The 21457-nt window shown below is 34.0% G+C and overlaps 1 pseudogene; it reads left to right on the forward strand.

Moving 5' to 3' along the window:
* The first annotated feature begins 814 nt into the window (after positions 1 to 814).
* On the forward strand, positions 815 to 1053 carry LOC103678428 (annotated as a pseudogene).
* The last annotated feature ends 20404 nt before the right edge of the window (positions 1054 to 21457 follow it).

A 21457-nucleotide genomic window follows, 5' to 3' on the forward strand; every position in this document is an offset into this window, starting at 1 on the left:
TTATGCAGTCAGTATTACCCTGATGGCAGTATTTGACCAAGGTACTAAAAGAAAAGAAAATTATGGGCCAGGATAACTTACAAATATAAACAAAAAGATACTCAACAATATACCAGCAAACTAAATCCGCCAAAACGTAAAGAGGACTAAATCTCATAACCCAGGTGCTGTCATAACCTCAGGAATGTAAGCTGATCAAAATACAAAAACCAATGTATTATATCATAGAATAAAAGACAAAAGCTACTATGTCATTTCAATAGAAGCAGACAAAATATTTCAGAAAACAGAACACTCTTCCATGATAAAAATATTCAACAAACTAGGAAAAGCAGAGATCTTCCTCAACCTAATAATGGATATCTAAGAAAAACCCATAGGTAATATTGTACTTAAATAGAAAAGACTGAATGATTTCACCAGCAAAGATCAAGAAAAAAAAAAATATCTGTTCAGTTTAATTTGCTTTTCTTTCTTCCTTTTTTTAAAAACATTTTTATTTATTTATTTGTTTTATTTTTTTATTTATAGAGCATGTGCGAGTGGGGGCAAGGGCAGAAGGAGAAAAAATCTCAAGTGGGCTCTGCTCTGAGTGCAGAGCCCAAGGCTAGACTGGATCTCAGAGACCCTGAGATCATGACCTGAGCTGAAATTAAGAGTCTGGCGCTTAACCTACTGAACCACCCAGAAGCCCCTGTTCAGGACATTTCTACTAAACGTAGTACTAAAGAGTCTAGTGAGTGAAATTAAGAAAAAGAAATAAAAGATTACAGAGAATAGAAATTATATGCAAATTGTTCTGCACTAGCGCTCCATGCAAAACAATGCCCACGAGTTCTTGGACCTGTACATTTGGTGGAAATACTCTGCCAACAACCACATCATCCAGGCCACGGACCATGCATCCAGACAGATGAACATGATGGAGGTTGACAAGGTGACAGGCAGGTTGAACAGCCAGTTTAAAACCTATGCTCTCTGTGGGGCCATTTGCAGGATGATTCCATCCTCCAACTGGCCAAGGCCCATGGCACCATTTCAAGGAACTTCTGACTACAGAGGATCACAGATGTAGAATATTTGTCATAAATAAATAGCATCTCTCTTCCCCCAAAAAGAAAATATTTGAAAATTATATATCTGATAAGATTCTAATACCCAGAATATATAAAGAACTTGTGTAAAACTCAACCATATAAAGACAAATAACACAATTTAAAAATGAGCAAAGATTTTGAGCATACATATCTCCAAAGAAGATATTAAATGGAGAATAAGCACATGAAAGGGTGCTGAATATCATCAGTCATTACAATACACAAATTAAAACCTCAGTGACTGACCACATCACACCCACAGCAGGAATATGATAAGACAGGCAATAACAATCATTAACGAAGTTGTGAAGAAATCGGAATCATCATACATTGCCACTGGGAATATATAATGGTGAGGCTACTTTATAAATTAGCTTTGCTGTTCCTCAAAACATTAGACATAGTGTTACCATGTGATTCAGCACTGCTACTCTCCACGTATATGCCCAAGAGAAGCAAAAACACACCAAAATTTGTACAAGAATGTTAATAATAGCATTATTCATAATATGTGAAAAGGGAAAACATCTCAATCTATCAACTGATGAATAGAAAAACAAAAGGTACTAAATCCGTGAGACTGGACATTATTTATCCATTAAAAGGAATCATGTTCTGGTACATTCAACCACACAGGTGATCCTGAAAAACATAATGTTACGTGAAAGAAGCCAGATACGAAAAGTCACATGTTGTGTGACTCTTTTTATGTGAAATATCCAAAATAGCAAATTGATAGAGAAAGAAAACATAGCAATGATTTCCAGGAGCTGGAAGAAAGTGAAGATTTTTAATATAATGATATAACTTTATTGATTTATATGTAACTATATATATAACTATATATATAACTATGTAAATATATATAAATCAATAACGTTATCTAGTTGAAATATGGACTAAGTGGTTGGATGTAAATATCTTTATCTCCCAGGACAAATATAAGTTGAGGAAAAAAATTTGGAAATTACCCATGTATTGACAGTAATTAAACCTTGGACCACTATGAATTTAGGAAGAAAGAGTGTAGAAAAAAAATCAGGCATTACTTAAATGACAGGTAGAAGAGGAGGTGGCAAGAGATGATCACAATGAGTGAGAAGAGGAAAGCAGTTACTGTTGTGGAAGAAAGGGGTAACAGTTTTTCAAGAAGTCACTAAACAGTATGTCCAAATAATGTGAAAAGGTTAAGAAAAATGTTGTCATAGAGAGATGACTAGGGTACCTGGTAACTTCAGTAGTGGAAAAATTAGGGCAAAAATTATATTCTAATGGTTTAAAGAGTGACTCTAATTAAATACTCTTTGCAGGAGATTTGTGATTAGGAGAAAAGCAATAAGGCTGCAAATTAGAATTATGGAACTTTTTTTTCCAAACTGAAAAGTGCTCACTAAATACAAATGCAATTTAATTAGTCCTGTTAATTGTGTAATCCAATCTTGTATGTTCCTTTTATGAAAAATAAGGGCTTTTGCTAATCTAAGAATTTTTGCAATTTCATGATAAAGGATTAAAAATACTGTCAATATTTTTAATTTTATGTTTTTCTATAACATTTGAAGGATTATTTTTTACTATTTTTAATTATAAAAAATGTAAATATTATACATAGTCAAACCAAAATGAATTAGTGATTAAGTTGAGAAAAAATTTTGATGCGGAGTATTGCTGTAGGAATATTTAAACTGCATATTAAATCTGTAGAAGGAATTGTGGGGTATATGAATATTACATTAATTTGATTAAAGTCCCCCACGGTGGCATCCCACTTAAACGAGTCTGTGCAATTAACACTTCTTGCCCTCCCCCCCAACCAAAAACACACTTTCTCATTCCATAAGAATCACAATTTATCCTAAGTGTTAAGCAATCTAATTATCAGACATATGTGTGAATATCTAGGAGACCTAACCTCATGTTGTTAACCCTTGAGAGGAAGGGCTTATTTGCAATTTTAGAAGAAATGTTTTAACCTAATTTCTGGTTGTGTAATATTTGTGAAACTTTCTGGCTTAAAAGCACCCACAAAGCACCACTATACGTCAATCCCACATTATCCATCATTTCTTACATTATGCAGACTAACTCATTTTCACCATTTTGTTCAGTTAAAACATTAAACAGAATTTTATCAGTACTATCCTCCAGGTGGCATTTTGATGACTGCTAGGGTAAACATGTAAATATGAAGTAGTCAAAAACTCAAGCTTTATGAAGAAATCCAAGATTCTAGGTTGAATCTCAGCCTCCTCTATTACTGGCCATGTAAAATGGGGCCAGACACTTAATCTCCTTAAGCATTAATATTTTCATGTACTAAGGTAGTTATTAGAAATGTTATGAAATTAAATAAAAACAATCCATGTAAGACATGTAAGCAAGTAAAACAGTACAATCGATCTTCGAATATCACAGTGGTTAGTGGCCTTGACTGGCCCTGTAATTGAAAATCCCCTATAACTTTGGAGGCCCCAAAACCTAACTAAGTAATAACCTACTGCAGACCAGAAGCCTTACCAATAATGTAAACAATCAATTAACTCATATTTTGCATATGTATTGGGTACAGTAGTCTTACAATAAAGTAAGCTAGAAAAAATAAAATGTTACTAAGAAAATCATAATGAAGAGAAGATACATTTATAGTATTGTTTTGTATCAAAAAAAACTGCCTATAAGTGCATGTTATTCAAGCCCCTGTTGATCAAGGGTTAACTGTACTAGGCATACAGTAAACACTAGATAAATCTAATCAATGATGATGGTGATAAGGGGAAAGAAACATTTTTAAATTTCTTTTAACCAAAAACTTTGTGCCCTCTTAAATTATGACAGCATACACTTTCAGAATTATTTTCCAAACTAGGAGTTTCTATCATCATCATCATTATTATTTTTATTAAAAGATTTATTTATTTATTTGAGAGAGAGAGAGAGGGAGGTGGGGAGAGGCAGAGGAAGATGCAGAGAGAATCTCAAACAGACTCCCTGTTCAGCACAAAGCCTGACACAGGTCTGGATGGATCTCATGACCCTGAGATCATGATCTGAGCAGAAATCAAGAGTCGGACACTTAAACTGACTACGCCACCTTGGTGCCCTAAAGGAGTTTCTATTATTACAATGAATCCTCATTTTTGAAAAATGTCTTCAATTTCATTAATTTTTTTCAACTTGAAGTTTTCGATCATATCATGAAATTTTCTTTAAAATTCAGCATGTATGGTGACTTTAGAAACTTATAAACACTTGTTAAAGTTTATTCCAGATAGTTGTCACCTACTGGTGTAAGTATGTAACATTTAATATGCTATGTAATGAAAATATCAATAATTTTCGTGTATCAACAAAAGTGTCGTGCTCAGGTTTTCCAGTCACCTAATTTAGAACTGTTCTCTATCAATCATATATTTTAGTCACACCAACCATTCTGTTTATTATAAGACATTGTTAATATTATTACAAAAAGGACAACTAGCAGTATAAATGTAGTGACTGATTATTATGAATATGATAAACTCCATATTTAGAAGATACAGAGTTTCTGGCATTGTAAATTCTATATTTAACCTATCTGTGCATGTATATGTATGATACTTCCTATGGAAGCACTAAGGATCTTTGACAGTATTGCCAATCAAATGCGAAAGGAGGTCTTTATTATCTTAAACTGCACAGTGCTCTGAAGCCAGAGTGAAGGGATTAGCACTAGTGCTCAAAGGCCTTTGCCAGAAGAAGTCCTTTCATCTTTTACTGAATTCCCAGATGTCAGGGCAAAGGCACAGACTTCAAGGGGCAGAGAATTTCATAACTTTGCTTATACACTGTATTTCTTAGGTGATTATAAAAGAAGGCAATAGTTTGCTGAGCTCTAAAAAAGCATACTATATTGTCAAGGCAGGCATTTTGTTTCATATTGTTTCAGAATCTATTTGCATGCTTTAAAAATAGGTAAGAAAGTCAGATTTTTGAACAGGATATGGGATTAGAATTATCATGTAGACAACTCCACATCATCAATATTACATTAATAGTCTTATAAGTTTTCATCTAGGTTTTTTGTTTTGTATATATACACATTCCTTTTGAGAAGAATTTATATGCAGGAAAATATATGCATGTATGCTTATGAGCAGGGTGTAACATTTAAAGTCATGCCCTATGCTCAACAGTGTTTCCCTCCCATGGCTTTGATGGCTGTCCATATTTTTGGTGAATCACTTTAATTTAATTTGGATTAATTTTATGCAAATTTTAAATAAGTGTTATATTTTTGAAGTACTGGGAATAATAAGGGAGAAAAAGGGAGGAAAGAGGAAAGTTACAGAGAGGGAAGCAGAAGGGAGAAGGGAGAGAGAAAGAGTGCACCTCTAAGCTTAGATAATGTGAATCATTTCAAGTTTTAAATCAGGAAGACCTAGACAAAGTCATATTGATTAAAACAAAGGCTCATATACCTCATGAAATAGAAACATCAAAAAAAAATTAATACAACCTGAGAGTAAACTGAAGATGCTTATATCTGTTGCTATAATTTTACTATATGATTCTGAAAGTGTATAACCCATATAGGACATTGCACAGGATGTGATTGTAACCCCCCACTACCACCAAAAAAAGGAGGAAGAAAAATGGAAAAACAAAAAAGGTTATCATTGATAGTTCCAGTGTCAAGAGGTGTTGTCAAACATATAACTATCCCACACCAAATTAAAATAAGCTAAGAAAATGACTTCACATTCAATATAGCTTAATGCCTGGAACATTTGAATTAACTTCCGTGTGAAGTTCACCATAGTCCACATTTTCAAAAATCATATTAGCTGTGTAGTGTCAGTAAGCATTGATAAATTACAAAAAATGGCCAATGCAGGGAAACATGACCTTTAAGATTTTAAAAAGTCAATGATTTACCAGAAGTTTCTCTGTTTATTAGATATTGCCTGTCTTCTTTCATACATAAAATTCATTTACTCAACAAATACTAAGTATCTGATACATGCAAGGTACTATGCTGGATTCTATAGAAAATGCAGAGATTTATAAAATGTGGCACCCGACCTCAAGAAATTTATAAGTGAGTTCAAAAGAAAAAAAAAACCCAAGACCCAAATATCACATAAAGCATTATGTCATTATAATATAAATGGCACATAGGAAATTTTCTTGGCTTTCTAAGAAAGTAGAAATGATCTTTGAAAGAAGCTGTTAGAATCTTGAGATGACACTCTAGGTATATTAAACCAGTGATAGTTATAAAAGGTTTTGTTTAAGTAATGAAATTGTATGAGTCGATGTGCATAGAATATCTGGCAGGTGTGTGAAGGATGAATTAGAGGTGTTAAAACATCTGAAAGTGATTAGCCAGTTTCAATTGCAAGTTTTGTTTTATCCTGTTTAAATAAATATTTATTGCATTATTGTTTTTCAGACTCTTGAGAAACAAGAGTACTTCTCAAAGATGTTCATGGCTGAGGGTTGTACAATTACTCTAAATGTAACCGAAGTTTTTTAAAGATATTTTTTATTACCCCGGGACTCACGTAAGTTTAAGTATTTCTGATTACTGTGTAATGGATCAAAAGAAGGTTTCAGTGATAAATTTGAAGAGTTCCTATTTTAATAAAATTAAAATCGTGTAATCAAAACTTGAAAATCTTTGATCGGGAAGGAGGAGACAATTTTGAGCACAGCCTAGTATCACTAGGATGTAGCTCACAGCCCAGTCCCTTGTGAACTCATGTCTGGCTAGTCTAGAAGGTTGGGAAGTATTAATTAAATGTGACAGAGACATCAGTGAATGACAACCGTTTTTGATAACAATATGAACTACTCTACCACCATAGCAACCAACCTTATCGTGGCCCAGCTCTGCAATTTCCTTGTATGAGGATTGGTAAATATAGTACTATTGCGAAGCCAATTTGGGATGAGTTTTTGTTACTTTCAATAGAAGATCTTCTGACACAAGCAATAAAAACTAACTTTAAGCCACATGGTCTTGTGGAATAAGGCTACCATTAATATAAGCTGGAAGACGTGGCAGAGACATCTATTTAGGAACATGATCATTTTAATATTAATGATATGAAATTGAAGCCGGAGCTATCTCTCTGGCTGAGCAAAATAATAGCTATGATTGTTCACTTGCACATTTAATACACAGTGCAAAGGAATCAGAAATAAAGCAAATATTAAGTCAAGAAATAACAAAGTATTAAAAACAAATGAAAAGAAAAGGAAACTACATGGCTCAGAAGTAAACAGTATTTATAGTCCTAATGGTGATTTAACAATTTAACAAGTGATATAATATTTGAAGGAAGCAAGTATGATGATGAGCTATATTCCATAATTAGAAGTTAATAATATGTCTAAAACTGATTGAGAAAATGCAGTATAAATATATTATTTGGAAATGTGAAAATAAAATAAAAAATAAAGAATTTTGGAGACGCTTGTTTGGAGCATAGTTGGGTGAGGAAGGTATCTGAAGTTTTTCCTTATAAAGGTTTAGTTTCATTTGATTTTTTGAATACTGTTCAAATATTGAAAGGTAATGTTCAGTTTTAAGGCACAGATTGAGTGCATGTTTGCTATCTGTCATAAATTCTGGGTTTTTTTTTTTTACTCTCAATAATAAGAACAAGGTATTTATGAATATCCCTGAAAGTTTTCTATTTTAGTGAGGTCTTAAACTCCCTGATTAGAGGTTTATAAAAAAGGAAACTTTTAAATGGTTATTTTTAAAGTAATGTAGTATTGAACATTTACTATACTTCAGACTTTATAATAGATCCTAAGACTGCAAATATAATGGGATATGTTTCCTGAAATTGAAAGCTCATCGTCTTCTGGAAGAAACAGATAGTTAGAATTATGTTTTAAGTATGTTAGTAGATGCGACAATAAGCTAAAGAAGGTTTACACAAAGATACAGGTTTCAGGAGGCAGACGATGAGTCATGATTGGTAAGAAAAACAATCTAGAGTTTTTAGAGAACTAGAATGACAGGAGGAAATGGTACTTTTGAAGTAGAGTAGAGAGAAATTTGGCAAGATCATCAGAGGCAACGGTATGAAGCAAAAAGGAATTACTGAAGTATTTTAAATAGAAGGAAAGCAATAAAGTTTCCTTGGGTGAGCCATCACTGTCTGCCCTGCTTCGATTCCTACAGATGGAGGCTAAACTTTTCACTTCTCTTTAACTATACTCAAACGCAAATTGAAGTGATTATTTTTCTCTATTTTAGTAATTGCAATTGTCTTTATTAATGCCATTTTAGGTATTCCTCTGCACCTTTTTAAAAAGTTTTTATTTTAATTCCACTTAGTTAACAGTGTTACATTAGTTTCAGGTGTATGATATAGTGATCTAACAGTTCCATACATCCTCTTCACCTTTTGAAACTGCAGAGAACTGTTCTCTTTCATGAATACTGCATCTAATTTTTCTTCAAAGTTCATGCTAAACAATCATTCTTTGAACTGCTTCTAATTTGAATGCTTAGTTGAAAGTGTTTTATACATCCCTTTCTGAGCGTTCACACAGACATACACAAACATATACTTACTGCTTTATTATTATAGAGGATGCTAATTTTTTTGAAATGTGACAAGTATATTACAAAATAAGAAAACAAAGTGCAATCTCTATTGATTATATCTAAGCATCCTACAGTGTTGAATCTCAATAAGCCTTATTAATGGTATGAATAAGTATTATATATTATTCCCACTAATAGATTATCCACAGGCAGACTATCTATTCTTATGGCTGTTTCATTTGGGGCTATTTCTAATATGTTTGCATCAATGTTCTAGATGTAATCCTTTTTTACACGGAAACCTGTATTACTGAAAAATGTGTGTAATTAAGGCCAAACTTTTCATTGGTGGAAATCTGTTTAAAACAGAGAAACATTTTCAATTCTCCTCCATGGGCTGGGGACTGTTTTGAGTCTATATAATAAGGCAGTGATGGGTGTCAACATTTTTTGGACATGTATCTTTATTTTTATTGTTCTCATGGCTTTATTAAGATATGATTGACAGATTAACATTATATAAACTTTTGGGGTACAATGTGATGATTTGGTATGCATATATACTGTGAAATGATTACCACATCCATTGCCTTACATAGTTACCAGTGTGTGTGTGTGTGTGTGTGTGTGTGTGTGTGTGTGTAATGAGGACATTTAAGATCCACTCTCTTAGCAAGTTTTAAGTATGCAATACAGTATTGTTAACTGTAGTCACTATGCTGTATATTTGATCCCCCGAACTTATTCATCTTATAATTTAATGTTCATATGCTTTGACCAACATCTTCATTTTGCCCAACTTGTAGCCCTGATAGCCACCAATCTACTCTCTGTTTCTATGACTTCAACTTTTTTAGATCCCACATATAAATGAAATCATGCAGTGTTTGCCTTTGTCTTTCCCTACCTGATTTATTTCACTTGTTTGCATCAATATTTATAACAGTAAAGCCAAAGCACTATTAAGGATTACACAGACAGAGAATGAAATCTCTACCTGTTGAAAGAGCTGACCTTTTCCGAAAGGAAGGCCCAGTATCAGGCAGAGAGAGCTTCAGACAAGTGGGGTTAGGACTCTGATGCAAACCTGAGTGCAGTGGGGCCACGTCTGGGATGGTAGGAGCCCCCAGGATTATAGTGTTTCACATATTATGAGAAGACTATGCAACGAAGCCCTTGGGAATTGAAATTTCAAGTTCTGTGTTTGTAGATTGAAATTTTGACTTGCGGATACACTATTATTAAATTATTAGTTACAAGGTGGCAAAGGAAACAGAGGATGATCTTATTCAAGGAGTCCTCTCTTTATGTGAGTAATAGTTTGGTTTTTACCATGATTATTTTGGCAACTGGAGGAAACTGACAGAGAAATAGAAGTCCAAACCATGTGATTTCTTTGCAGGTTAAAAAGCCCTACATCTGTGAGAGAGGAAAGGGGAGCAGAGGGCAGGGCCACTGGGGTTTCATAAACAAGAATGGTGGAAATTCTATTGTCATCCCATAATTTTGAGAAACAGAGACAAACAGCAAGACTAGACTGTGAGAGACATTGATCAGTTAATTTGGCATCTTTGTCACCATTGTGGTGAAACAATGTTCAGACACGTGGGTGGGGAACCAAGTACGTAGCCATTGAGAAATCGGAAGCTGCTGGACACTAAGACTTTTTTCTTTTTTTTTTTTTTATAAAAGATTTTATTTATTTGACAGAGATAGAGACAGCCAGCGAGAGAGGGAACACAAGCAGGAGGAGTGGGAGAGGAAGAAGCTGGCTCATAGCGGAGAAGCCTGATGTGGGGCTCGATCCCATAACGCCAGGATCACGCCCTGAGCCAAAGGCAGACGCTTAACCGCTGTGCCACCCAGGCGCCCCCTAAGACTTTTTTCTGACCAAGTCGACGTTCTGGCTTTAGAGAGCACTTTCAAAATTCACAAAGTAATGCTCATTTAGGGTATCTATAAATACCCCAATAAAATAAACAGAAGACTTAGGAAGATAGGATATCCATTTTATAAATAGAATATATTTTGAGAACAATGTCTCAAGCACATGGTTTGCAAGCCAATAGAAAGTATAAGCAGGAAAATCCCTAGCTCCCCAGTTTCTACTGAATGGCTGAATTGAGTTTATAAAACTGGAATATCCAGACTAAGTTAAAACTATTTTTCTAGTGGCATTTAAGAAAAGGTCAGAAAGCTCCAAATTACAAAACCACATTATTTTAGGATGATTAGCAAGTACTTTTTATAAGAGATAATTTTTTAAAAAGTCATTTATCCTAGTATCAACTGAGGCACAGAGAGTTTAGAAAATTGCCCCAATTCCCAAAGCTAGTAAGTGGAGGATTCTAGATTGAACTCCTCCTGTCTTTTGCCACAAATTTTAATTTTGTCTCCACTTATCCAAATAAATGAGTATTATGAACCATTGTCACCCCGATATGGGACAGAATTTTCACAAGGGAGAGAAAATACTGGCTCATGAATGTCTTCAGCTGCTTAATGGAAACCTAGATGAGAGTTAGAGGTTAGTTTTCCAGGGCAGTTTAGGGATGATCCCCGAAGCTATTCTCTAGAGGCACTATATGTAGAATATGATAGCAATATTTAGAGATGGATTAACCATACATTTTCTAGTTTTCAGAGATAGTGTTTCAATTCTAGGGAGCTAATCCCATAAAAAGCAATGGACTTTTATTTCTAAGATTTTAATGCAAATGCTAGATAATGTAACATATTTTGTAACGACTACATTGATGAGCTACAGAGAGAATGTAGATAGACAGAAATTAAACAGATAAATTGTAACACATGTAAATAAATATCATTTGAATAATAAGACCTTATTCAAGGTCTTTGCTGGAGCATCTTAAATATGATTGACTTTATGGGGTCATTCTCTTCTGAGGGGAGGGAGGGATCAGAGGTACACAGATCTAGATGTGTATCCTTTCACTTTAGGGACTCATCAGGTTAAATCCTAAGTTTAATACCTACAACCGTGCTAAGTTTTATGAGCTCATTATCCTCCTTTTGTGGCTAAGAAAAAAGAATCTTATTCTAATGTGAAACTAGGCTTACCTGAGTATTTATCAGTTGTGAATGAAACAACATATTCAAAAAACTTAAATAATTCATCAAGAGGGAAAAGCAAGTCATGACTCCTTTTGCAATTTTTCTCCTAGGGCTTCACATATAATCTATCTCCAGGAAGTAACGATACATGTGAGGTTGATCTGAGGTTGTTCTAGCAGCTTGTGCTCACAGCATTTCATGATAGATAATGCTTAAAAGTGTAAGAGGAGACTCTCATGTGAAAAGGATTTCTTAAACCTTATCTCTTTTATTTTTTTTCTCATTTTAAAGTGTAGGTATGCTACATTAACTCACTGGAGTACTTTTTTCATTTTCTTCTAGCCATATAGAGACACCTTATTTTTCAATTAGAAAGGTGTGTTTATCTTCTTTTTAAGTTCTATTTACTCTTATCTAAAACATTACCTTGCTTAAACTACATTGCTCCTGCTTGATTAAATTTTCAGTTAGTACTGAAGTGCCATGATGTAGGAGACAATTGTAAGCAGAACCTTGCTGCAAAGTACATAATTAATTAGGCCATTGAAGGCATACTTTGTCTCTCAAAAGCAACCTTATGCTAACTAAGCACCATTCCTGAAATCATGAAAACATTGGCCATTTCCTAAAGTAGAAAAGAGGGGATAGAAGTGGAGAAGTGTCATCCACGCTGTAAAAGCAACCTACTTTCATGAGAGCCTCAAAAAGGATTTGCGTATGATTCATATATCCAAAAAATTCATTTAAAAATTATTTAAAGGCATTTCAAGTGCAGTGCTATAAACTTGCAATAGACAAATGAGTATGTTAACTAATTCTTAATGGCACTCTTTTATTAAGTGGTCAATCTGAAACCTTTGGATTACTCATCTGTTGATTTCCTGATACAGGGTGACTTTCATCTAGGAACTTTTTGGAGTTTTCAGTTCAGAGTACAATGCATTATTATATAAATAATCATAATACATAAGTTTAATATCAGTGTTATTGCTAAAACAGCAAAGAGGTAGACATAAATATTGCCAATTAGGGTGAAAGAAGGCTTGGAGAGTTAGTGAAATTGGAGAAGGATCTTGAATTATAAGTAGGATATTAAAAGGTAAACAATAGGGAAGGCAGTCAGGGCAACATTATCATCTTGAATAATGGCATATGAATACAAAGGGGTGTATGTTTTTTAGGAAACACTAAGAAATGTTGCTATTAAAAAAGGTTGGTTGGGAAAGGGAGAACTAGATCAGTGAAAAATTATAAAGTGTCTAATAGAGAATGTTAAGGTGTTTGCGTAGTTAAAGCTAGTAAATCTTTCTATATACAAAAAAAAAAAAATACTGTGTTAAATGCAGAATGCAGTATTAGAATCCTAAGTTAGAAGTCCTTTATTTCCTTAAAATAGCAGTCAGATCCAACTCATTTCCAGATTTAAAGCTCAGAGATATTCATTTTCTGAGGTTTTTATTTACACCCCAGTCTCAGAGACCTGTGTTAAACGCACTTTTCTTCAGAAATGGCTCCACTGAGGGGCATTTTGAGCCCAAATACACAAATACATACTTCTTTCTTTTTTTTCTTTTAACAGCAGCAGGACTTTTTTTTAACCCAAACTCATATTTTCTTAAATCTGCCAGAAACAGATGTTTTTAAACAAACTGTAAGAAAGAGCTATTGTTGATGTGGTGGGGGAAATTGCCTACTCACATACATTTTGTCATTTTTCTGAGTGTGCTTCTGAGTGACTGTTAAACATATAGTCCAAGTTCCAGAAAAATACCTGACACATATATTTTCTTCTCAGTTATAACTGAAAATAGGTTGGCTGTGACTGTTCAGGGTCGTTAATTACCTCCTTCAATGTAGTGATCTGTCTAAGGTATTGGGGTATTTTGCCTATTCTTTTACTTTTTATTTCTTATCTTTTGTCTGTGGGACAAGGCAAAGCATTGCTGCACAGCTGTTAAGCACGCCAGCCTCAGAAACAAATTGGGTTGTGAGATTAAACACCAGGAGACAGTTTGGGTTTTCAAATTTGCATGGCTAATGTAAACAGCCCCAAGATCTCATCAGTGAAAGTTGGAAGGGACCTGGTGGGTGGGCTTTCTTCTCCCTGCTGGGAAAAGCAATGGTTAGCCCTTGAGGAAACAAAACAAAATAAAACACAACAAAAAGTTGAATCATAAAAACATAGCATGAACAAAAATGACATCTTTAAGACTCAGTTTATTCTTTGATGCATGAATACTGAGAAGTATAAACTTTACCTATATGATAATCATAATATTCTGAGTCATAACCGCTGTGATTATATTTTTTTTCAATTTTCAAAAATGGAAAATTATGTTCTTACCTAACTTAAAGATTGTATTTATATTTAATTTATAATTATATGTTTATATCTAATTTATATTGTGTTGATGTATTTCTTATCCATTTCAAAAAATATACTTTTATGGTAGAAACAAGAGGCATGATCTAGCTTTCTATTCCTTGAATCAAACAGAGTTCTTGCTATATTTTTTTAAATATATAATATAGTTTACATCCACTCTTTTTTTTTCCATTTTTGCATTTACAACCTGCAGTACGATATGTATGATCTTACATCTGTATTTTTGCAGTAGCCATAAAAATGACTTCTCTGCCTGGGTATCACTCTATTCTAATTCTTTTTGCATGCTTTTACAATATTAATCTTCTTAATCAATGAAAATGGGGGTCTTGAAGACTTCTACAGGTCTGTGCCCCTTTCCCCAAGATAGTGCCTGCCACCAGAAAATGCATTTGCCCTTTCATTATTTTTGAATGAATGATTAGATGTTACTATCCCAATTAAAGTCATATTGAGTAAAATTTAAAATGGTATCCATTGTTCTCACATTCTCATTTCAAATCTAATGGAAAGACTCTCAGAGGTAATTTAAACCAATACCCTCATTTGAATACGAGCAAAGAGAAACCCAGAGATATTATGTACATTTATGTTCAATTGTTAATCTTACATAATTTGCCAGGTACTGTTCAATGCCCTGCTAATCCAAAGAAAATACTATGGCTCCAACTTCATGATGTTCAGTGATTAATAATGTGGGAGAAACTGTGTGAATATACAAACTAGGTAAAAGGTTCTCAAAGTGTGGGCCTGTGATCAGCAGCATCTACTAGCACCTAATTGTTAGAAATCTACATTCAGGGGCACCTGGGGGGCTCAGTCAGTTAAGCATCTGACTCTTGATTTTGCTCAGGTTGTGATCTCAGGGTTCTGAGATTGAGACCTGTGTGGGGCTCTAGAGTCTGCTTGTCTCCCCCCCCCAACTTGCTCTCCTGCTCTCTCTCCCTCAAATAAATAAATAAAATCTTAAAAGAGAAAGAAAGAAAGAAGAAAGAAAGAAAGAAAGAAAGAAAGAAAGAAAAGAAAGAAAGAAAGGGAAAGAAATCCATGTTCAGGGGCCGCCTCTCTGGAACTCCTGAATCACAAACTCTTGTGGGGTGGAAGCCAATAATCTGTATTTTAGCAAGCCCTGTGATTCTGATGTACACTAAAGTTTGTGAAATTCTGGGCTAAGGGCAGTATTCCTCCTCCTCCTCCTCCTCCTCCTCCTTCTTTTTCATTCTGCTAATCTATCCGTGTGTGTTTTCCAGTGAGACCACTGAAATACATTGGAGTTGTATAGTCTACCCATAGACACAGGGTAGCACAGTTGGGATTCTAACCTAGCCAGTTTATCTCCGGAGACTGACTGTGGTACTAACCATTATGCAATGTTTTCATCAGCTTTTTAAAAATTCTTTCGTAAAATTTTATTCCAGAAGCCCTCTAATTTCTGACCCTATGATTTGAGATCTGTTGTTTCTTCTTGTGAGTTTAATCACCCTAAGTAAATTTTCCCTTGCCTGCAGATTATCCTATGTTAAAGAGTACTTTAAGTTGGTGTGCTAAGGATTGCGTGCAGTGAACTCTGCCAGGGAAAGTGTCATTGATGAGGAGGCTTTAAACAGGGTCTTAAGAGACTTGTATGAAATTTCAAGGCGAAGTTGTGAGGACCCAATGGACTAGTAATTGGACAGAGCACAGGCAAAATCACAAGGTCATACAATATCCTGGCTTCTCAGGGACTTGTGGTTTTCTGAGCATAGCACACTAAAGTGACTGCAGAAGTCGGAAAGAATCTTGGAGTAACTTACTTCAGGACACAGTTAGACCTAGTTGAGTGGTACTTAGCATTTTACTCAGCCTATATTTCTCTAATTCTTAGTCTCTCTGCAGATCTTTCCCATTACTTCGTCTAGAGTGCTATAGTAAAGGTTAAAAGTATTAGGTACAAAAATAAGATATATCTGAGTGTGTAATTCTTATTTTTGTCTCTAAGAATTTATGTGACTTTGGGTCATTCTTAACTTTCCTTTGCATTGTGAGTTAATTAACATCACCTAATATTGATAAAGATCAATGTATTCAATTCTAGGTGATTGAAACACAACTTTCACAGTGCAGGGCAAGTAAAGAAAACAAATCCAAATTAAGTAAGTAAGGCAATATATATGATGAATTTTTTGTTGCCTTTTTTTTTTACTTAACATTCCTTTTATGTTATTTTTAAGCCTATTGTTGGTAAGAGGACTCGTAAAATTATATAAAAACATTTTCCAACAAAATGTAAATAGGTTCAAATCATTTAAAAATGACAAAATACTATGGTAAAAGAATTTGTATTATTTTGTAAGCTCTCTAAGGCAGTTCTGTTCTGCTTCTATTTTCTACATAAACTTCACATATATTTAAACATAAATTTCCCATTCTTCCTACTGACCTCTTCAACTGGCAGCTTACACTTCAAAGTCTTTAGCACAAATCATGCTAACAACTGGCTGGCAGCCAGCAAGCAATAGTGTCCTTAGAAACTCCTATACTAATGCACATTTTTAAGGTGAGCACTCACATTTTGTTCTTGAAAGTGTTAATAATAGTGCTTCAGAAGGATGGAGGAAAGAGAAACAGGTTTAGCAGGTGTTAAGTGCATCAGAGTATTTCACACTATGAGATGACACCACAGCAGGAACCAGAGATACCCAGCCCATCTCAGCTAATTATAATGGACCTCAGTGTGGTTCAGGGCAGGCCACCCCAGAATGTGCCACTTCGGCATGCAGATTATTTTGAATTGAGGACTCGCAGGGTCCAATAGACTCAAGAGTTTTTTTGTTTTGTTTTGTTTTTGTTTTTTATCTCGCTCTTATTGTTAAAAGAATTTAAATAGGGAGCCTATACCAGGAAATAGCCTTTACCTAAGATATCTTTTTTACAGAGAAAAGACTACTCTCTAGGTATGGCAAACATTTGTTTATCAAACATCTGCTCTTCCTATCGTCCTGTGAATTTTCTTTCTCTCCTTTGACGTCCTAGGGCTCCTATCCCCTTCTCCTTAGCTCAGGATAGCATGTAAATCTCAGTTGCCTGAGAGTCTTTCATGTCTTAGGGGAGGTATGTAAGTATGTAATCAGATTTGTTTTTCTCCTGTTAATCTCTTATTACATGGGTGTGTCAGCCAAAAAACCTAGAAGGGTAGAAGGAGGCTTATTTTTCCTCCCCTATAATCTCTTAATATAATACTTCACCCTTACTGGGCACAATCTTACATTTTGTGCCTTTAATTGAACTTTAAATTTCATTATCTTTCATTTTTTCTTAACCAGGTGAAATTCTCTTGAAGGTTTAATAGGTATATTTCCTTTTTCATTTCATATGACATATATGATTTACTAATTAATGAAACAGATAAGTAAAGATAGTTATTTCTATCAATTTAAGTGTTGTGTATGCTGTGACAAAAAACTAGGGCAGCTGAATTTATCTAAGAGCGTATACAGTTCTCCTAAGATATTATATATATTTGTAAGAGGTGCTGTGTTATTTCATAACCATTAATCTAAAAAAGGATTACATGTTATCATTAATATTTTAATGATGTTTATAATGACAAATTTGTCATATTCAACTTAAGAATAAATTAAATCAAACTTTTCCTACTTATAAAACTCTTCTGATTTCTTTTGGCATATAATTTTATAACTGTATGTCATAGCAATTTATGATATATTATGGAGATGAAAAATGTCTTCAAGCAATAGCTTATGTTGGAAAAAAAGCCCTATATATTTAAAATCCATGCTTAGGAAGGCAATTGAAAATAGTTTTCTGAGACTACAGTCTTCAAGTGGTAATGTTTTAAAAACAATTATGTAAGCATAATTATGTTTCTTCAAAATACTAATTTATTTGATGTTCTTAATTTGCTTCTATTCTATTTTTAAAATTCATTTCTGAGTTCAACATTGAGTTCATTGCTACATTTAAGTAAAAAAAATAAAATTAACACGCCAATATGCTTTTATCTGAGCACAATTAGACAAGTTTATTGTCATGCATATTTACAAGGTAAAAAAATTTAAAAGGGAATCATATGTTAAAATATAATTTAGGTGTTATAACACATACACTTGTGTTTGTGTACATTATTGTGAAATGAATTCTTTAAGAAATTGTGACTCAGACTATAATTTTTGCAGGAGAATTTACTGAATTTGTTCTTATATTCTTAATATTCAAACAGGTATTGCTATTTTTTTTTTCGATAATTGTTCTTTCAGTTGTTCTTCAGTTACTTAACCAGCATTTACTAAGTTTGGATAATAGACTACTGTAAACTACCATTGTTATAATTATTTTCATTAAGGGATATATAATTACAATCATTATTCCCAAACTGAAATACCACTGCTACTTAATAATTCTAGAAAGTTTGAAGAAATATGGATCAATCAGAATATTCCCATCAAAGCACTGAAGAACTGAATCAAAATCATAAGGCATACCTTTTACCTCTCTAGCACTCATAAGTGTGAAGATATCAACTTAAGCCAACCTCTCCCGAGACTCTGATCTACACTTTGATTTCAACCCTTTAAATAATTGTGGGGTTGTTGTTTTAATTGGTTTATTTTCCTATAAAAGGATACTAATAGAACTTGTGGCCTTGAGGAAGCTTTGAAGCAAAAATTTGTTTAAAACCATAGATATAATAAAATACCTCTTTGTTCTTAGCTGAAATAATATTTAGAAACTACAAAGACAAAGCAAAAAAATGCCTCTTATTATTAAATACTCAACTAACCACAAAATGCTGATCGTGGAGCTCAACCTTTTTATTTTACAGTGAGAAAGTCATCAAATTCCCCCAAATTTGCCTTTACTTGGTTGCGGTGTTGGAGCCATGTCTCCTACACACCGTCTAGTTTGGTTTGTGTCATAACAAAATAGTCTTCAAAATTACTTGAATAAAAACAATAATATTAAATTTATATTAAAAAATTTTCATCATCTAAGTTTGAGGTGCTGCTTGTGCATAATTTATCATTTCGGAATCACCTAAGAGTTTCCATCAAAATTTACTTCGCTAGACCAAAATGGAAGCAGCAAGAGTGCCTAAGTATTGCTTTCTACATATTTTTCAGTAAGAAAGCTTAAAGAACGGAGCCTAAAGGAGTTCTTATTAGAATGGATACAATATCTTTTAGTTAGAATTAGAAAATTATATCTGCCTACCTAGTAAGGAAAATACAACTTCTGAGATTATGTGGTCGTACACAATTTTCTCTGACACTACTTAATAAAATCAAATGAATTTTCATTATTAGGATACAGCAAACCTAGGGGCAGGAACTTATATATATAAGAATAAGGTGGACACCAAGACTCTAGGAAGAGCTTTTCCACCAAGATGGATTAGAAGTATGTACCCAAGAATAATTAGTGCAGAGAGTACAGAGGAATTTAGGCATCTGTTGAATAACAGGCAGAATCTCAGTGTTTGTGGTTTTTCCCATGAGGTTAAAATACTAGACTAGATAAACTCCCACTTCCTTCCTACTGAAGCCCTTTTGTTCGCAATGCTACTGATGTTCAGTTATCAAAAAGAGCACTTTCTTTTCCCTGATTATCACATCAGAGCAACTAGAAGCTGACATAGTAGGGCTGGTTATCCATTTGAAGAGTTTGCCCCCAGCTGGGTTCTTTGCAATTTAATCGGAAAGGTAGGGAAGCAATTAGAAAATAGTTACTCCAACACCAGAGATATATCCTGGAGCCAGCTGTGCTGTTGAAAAACATTTCCCATGCATGGCAATTAAAAAACGATTGGGAGCCTATTTCCAGTAAGTCACAGAAGAGACATTTTTAAAGAAGGTGGGCAGGATATGGCTTAACTATGTCACAGGGAAGCTACAGCTGCGGGAAGTGGAAACAAAAGGGAGAAAAATCAAGATCAGACTTAAACTCAAAGTCTCAGAAAATGTTTTAACAAATATAAAAGAATGATTGATCTGTATTATTGTCAAAAACTTTATATACATTACCTCTAAGCAACAATACTCACAAATAACCTGCTTTCATTTTTCTACTGTTGTATTCATGCTGAGAAAACTATTTTATGTTATTTATTTCTCATTCAAGTGTATTCCCCACCCTCTACTTTTTAATGCACCTGATAATATCTAGACCCTTTCTAAAAAGAATATATAGAGTGACTGATGTGGAAGGAAAAGTGAATCCTAGTGCTTCAAATGTTATTAGAGAGTTTGTAAATCTCTATAGGCTCATTTGCTACACATAGATTAGGTGCACGTATTAATGACATTAAATTAGACTGTTTTTGTGAGGTGCCTCTCAGAATTGTTAGAAAGTCCACAATATTTAAAAATTTTAATTTTATAAGAGGCTAATTTTATTAACTTCAAATACTGAATCCTTTTCAGAAACACTAAGGAGATGGCCAATCTTTTCAATTGTGTTGGAATGCATGGCTGAAACAAAAGAACTTAAAAATTTAAGTGGTGTAAGACAGCAGACATTTATGTTTCACTCCTGAAACAGTCCAAATTGGTGTTCCTGTTGCAAGGCAATTTTGTTCAATAGGTTGAATCAGGGTTACAGACTCTTTCATCTGAGGCTTTGCTATCCCCTAGGATTTGGAAGTTTTGTAACTGGAGAAAGGAGAGAAAAAAATGAAAAGAGACACACTATTACAGCAGAAGTGCCATCACTGTTGCTACTCACATGCTGTTGGTGCCAATAGTCACATGGCCAAAGCTGGAGGCCAAGTGGAGTGTTGTCTCTGGGAAATGTTGTTCTTGTCTGGTCACCCACCTCCCAGTCAGAGACAAAGTACTACACTATGGAAAGTAGAGCACAACTTTTGGTGGACCACTAGTCTCCAAAACTTTTTTTCTTGACGGTTCTTCCTGCCACAGGTATGTGTAACAAAGGCATTGAATAGAACATATGTGGTCATAAATGCCTAGAGGTGTGACAGTATAAGCAATGTGGGTTGTATAAGAACTAATCACAGTCTTAAGATTTTATGTTAAATTATGTGACAAAGGGAACCAAAACTTAACACAATTTTTATTTTAAAAATTTATTTGACATAATCTCACAAATAAGAGTTACAACAAATTAGAACTGCTAGTAACATGATGAATAGAAGGTAAAGAGACTCATAAGATTCATTACCTAGTACCAATTTTGCAAATCAAACTAAGTGTGTCATCTTGGGCAAGTCACTACATATTTCTTATTCCACAGTCTAAATATAACACATGCCAGAGGGTTGAATTAGTTCATATCTAAATTTCCATAATTTTAAGCTTTTGAAGATTCTATTTTATAACTCAGGAGAATGATTTATCA

The sequence above is a fragment of the Ursus maritimus genome, unplaced genomic scaffold (assembly GCF_017311325.1).
Source record: "Ursus maritimus isolate PB19 unplaced genomic scaffold, ASM1731132v1 scaffold_10, whole genome shotgun sequence".
In the NCBI taxonomy this organism is placed as follows: domain Eukaryota; kingdom Metazoa; phylum Chordata; class Mammalia; order Carnivora; family Ursidae; genus Ursus; species Ursus maritimus.